This window comes from Saimiri boliviensis, chromosome X, assembly GCF_048565385.1.
Source record: "Saimiri boliviensis isolate mSaiBol1 chromosome X, mSaiBol1.pri, whole genome shotgun sequence".
NCBI classification, from domain to species: Eukaryota; Metazoa; Chordata; class Mammalia; order Primates; family Cebidae; genus Saimiri; species Saimiri boliviensis.
Window position 1 is genome coordinate 24,844,546 of NC_133470.1, and position 4,315 is coordinate 24,848,860.

Below are 4,315 nucleotides of genomic sequence, written 5' to 3' on the forward strand. Positions count from 1 at the left end.
AAAAGACAAGAGATAAATGTTGGTGAAGATGTGAAGATAAGGAACCCTTTTACACTGTTGGTGTGGAGATAAATTAGCACAACCATTATGGAAAACAGTATGAAGGTTCCTCAAAAAATTAAACATACACCTACCACATGACCAATAATTCCACTTCAGGGTATATATCCAAAGTAAATGAAATCAATATGTTGAAGGGAGATCTTGCACTTCCATGTTCACTGCAGCAGTATTCACAATAACAAAGATGCCGATTCAACCTAAGTGTTCATCAACACGAATGGATGTAGAAAATGTGGTACATACACACAATGGGATGCTATTCATCCTTAACAAATAAGGAATTCCTGTAACTTGTGACAATGTGGATGAACCAGGAGGACTCTAAGCTAAACAAAATAAGGCAGGCATAGAACAACAAGTACTACATAATCTCACTTATAAGTGGAATCTAAAAAGGTTGAACTCATAGATACATTGGGTAGAATGGTGGTTACCCAAGACTAAGGATGAGGCAAGTATTAGGGAGATGTTGGTCAAAGGATAGAAAATTTCAGTTGGACGGGAGGAATAAATTCAGAAGATCTATTATACAACATGGTGATTATAATTAATAACAATGTATTCTATACTTAAAAATCGATACCACAGATTTCAAATGTTCTAACCACAATAAATGATAAATATGTAATGATTACGTGAATTACCTCAGTTTAGTGACTTTACAATGTATACATATATCCAAACATTATTTTGTATATCATAGTTACAATTTTAATTTGTGAATTAAAAAATACTAACAGTCTTTCCCAGGAATAGCTAAAATTATTCCTTCTCTATTTAAAAATTCCCTATAAATTGGCAGTCTAATACCAAAAACCTAAACTTCAATATTGAATAAGAAAACTTTAACGCTCTAAACAATTTAACTATTCTTCTCATTCATGTACAAATTTGTTAATCAGAAGAAAAGGAATGCTAGGCCCCGCCCCATCCCTGCTCCGTGGCTGGTTTTCTCCGTGGGCGCCTCAGACGGGACCTGGAGATGTGGGCAGCGCCTGGGGGAGCCCTGGCTGGGTGCAGTTCATGCTCTGCCTAGCTGACTTAGTGCTCTCGCTCTATGTGCTGCACGTGAAGGCGGCGCGCCCATGGAACCCGTATTACCATGCGCTCTGCGACGTGGGCACTGCCATCAGCTGTTTGCGCATTTTCTCCAGGTGGGGCATGGGCTTTGGGCTGGTGGGGCACGTGCTAGGAAAGGACAGCATCCTCAATCAATCCAACAGCATATTCGGTTGCATCTTCCACAAGCTACAGCTGTTGTTAGGTTGGTTGCCTAAGGACACTCTGGGCCTCCGTCCTGCTGCTGCTGAGATCCCCGGTGTCTCTCGCTGATTCAACCTACCTGGCCTGGATGCTGTTCTTCGTGCTCTATGATTTCTGCATCATTTGTATCACCACCTATGCCATCAACGTGGGCCTGATGTGGCTCAGTTTCTGGAAGGTCCAAGAACCCCAGGGCAAGGCTGAGGCACTAAGCTCTCACCCCAAGCCTGGCTGGCCTTGTCTGCTTTGCTTTGGCATGTGAGCCTTGCCCAAGGAGGCCTATCTGGGTCCCTAGAAGGTCCTAGATGCAGGGCCTTCTAGAGTCCCCTCTCCCCTTGCCATTCCCACACTCAACAATGGACCAAATGTGCCACACGCTCGCTCTTTTTTTCTACCCAGGTGCCTCTGACTCTGTCTCCAAGGGCTGGTCTCCGAAGCTCTTGCCATTGCCCAGGGAGGGAAGGTTCTGAGCGATAAAATTTCTTAGATTAAAAAAAAAAGAAAAAGCAATGCTAGTCTATAGAGAAAATAGCTAGAGGACACTTTTCCTGTTTTATGTGTTTCCCTCCAATCGTCCAGTTGTTAATGCACTATAAATAAGTCAGATTTATTATTAATATTTTTATTATTCATGTTCTTGTTTCATAACAACACCACAGAAGCAGCAGACAATTCTTTATCACAAGAAAAAGCTTTTGTTTCCTTAATACATTTTAACTCCTTATTATAGATTACAAAGCCAAAAGGTTTGGTTTTCTTCCTCAAAATAGTATAACCATGTGCTGGTATAAAATTGTATATGAAAACATTATGGGGATTCATAAACTTAGAAGAGGGTTTTGGGCGATAAAAATGCCCAAAGTGGTCTGAATATATATGCTAATTTTCACTGCTGGTCATCTAATAAAAGGCGTTCTGACTATAACAATCAGCACATTCACCTATAAAGCATTTATTGGATATCAAAGAGAAAATTCATCAAATTCTCCTAATTTTTATTATAGATGTCAAACTTTAAGTTTGCAACATACTCACAATTCAATTATTTGCCTTTCATTTTGTTGATTTGGCCTTAGTGTTCGTATCCATGTGCAGTTTTATTATCAGAAACTTGAACAAATGTATGTTACAGTATTTCCAAAAGTAACTCATACTATTTGTCTTAGGTGTGATGAATGCAAATTAATTCTCCCCTTCAGGGTATTTAAGTATAGACTCTTTTACATAAATCATATATTAATATATACAATGTGAGTATATTTGAAAAGTTCTAACATTGAATATGCAAAATTAAAACAAATTCAGCATTATAATCAGTTATAAAACTTATATAAGTCACATGTTTAGGGATACTAGAATGCATGAGCCTATAGTCATCATCTCTGAGCTAACATTTCATCTCTCCAAGCCAGTATCGCAAACCAAGAACTTGATGATAGATTTTCCCTCACTAAAGAATAGGGATATCTGTTAGACCTATTTAAAATTTTTTGAATCATGTTCATTAATTATCATGATTTTTCTCTTAAATTGTATCTTGGTATTGAGTAAATGATACCCTATTGACATTACTCAGTCTGAGAATCCAGTATTGTGTACAAATTTTTGTCTGTATTGATGTATTACATATTTTTCCTACTTAGAAGAGGGCCGACATCTTTCAGTATATTTACAAAAAGAATTTAGTGATATACTGCACAGCATGGTGACTCTAGTTAATAGTAATGTATTGTATAATTCAAAATTGCTAAAAGAGTAGATTTAAAATTTTCTCACCACAAAAAATGATAAGTAGGTGAGGTGATAGATACATTAGTTATCTTGATTTAATTTTTCCACAATATATACATATATCAAAATATCAGAGTGTACCCATGAATACATATATTATTCATCAATTAAAAATAAAATAGCCTGGGCACAGTGGCTCACACCTATAATCCCAGCACTTTGGGAGGCCAAGGTGGGTGGATCACTTGAGGTCAGGAGTTTGTGACCAGCGTGGCCAACATGATGAAACCCTGTCTCTACTAAAAATACAAAAATTATCTGGGTGTATTGATGCACACCTGTAATCCCAGCTACTCAGGAGGCTGAGGCAGGAGAATTGCTTGTACCCAAGAGGCAGAGATTGCAGTGAGCCAAGATTGTACCACTGCACTCCAGCTTGGGTGACAGAGTGAGACTCCGTCTCAAAAAAAAAAAAAAAAAATGAAATGTAGACATCATAAGTTTAGGAACTAATACATACACACACACATGCACACATGCACTTTGTACATTGATTTAAGGTGTTTTCCACAGCCAGTGAAAGAAAACACAACTCAAACTGACCTAAATATTAAATCACTTTTTTCCCCTACATAACCAACAATAAAATTTTACGTCAGGCTTCAGGTTTGGTTTAAGCCAATAACTTATGCTTCACTTACTTGAAATTATAGTGACTTTACCATGCTCTTTCTCCATGTTTAGTCCAGTAGCAAGATGGTTGAGGTATTTCTGGCCCCCACAAAAGCATGTAACAATTTGCAAAGGACTAGAGAGAACCCTTGTATTCCAGTACTCCAAAATACCATTTCCACTCCTGATTATCCATTTATGTCACTTGTCCACTTTTGTCCATTATCCCGTACATACTAATTAGCATAAACCAGTCAGGCTCATGCCACTGAGACTTAAGAGATCAGATTCTTCTGAAGTAAATGGAATGAGATTGTTGTGTTGGATCTAAATCAAGATTCTGTCAGGATTCTGGTAGAGGGGAATGCATGTTATGAGACCTTCAACAATGATCACTACAATTGTACACTGCTATATATTGTACTACATTGATAATATTTAAGATGTTGATGGATCATTATCTACAGCAGGTTATATGATAAAATTGTATTTTATAAGCTGTTCTGTTTTATGGCTATCAATATGTGTATATATATATATATATATATATATATAATTTTATTACCGTTCTATATCTTTAAAAAAT

General features: G+C 37.2%; 1 pseudogene; it reads left to right on the plus strand.

The window, feature by feature from the left end:
- Nucleotides 1–975: 975 nt before the first annotated feature.
- Nucleotides 976–1,588, plus strand: LOC101030492 (vitamin K epoxide reductase complex subunit 1 pseudogene; annotated as a pseudogene).
- Nucleotides 1,589–4,315: the final 2,727 nt, after the last annotated feature.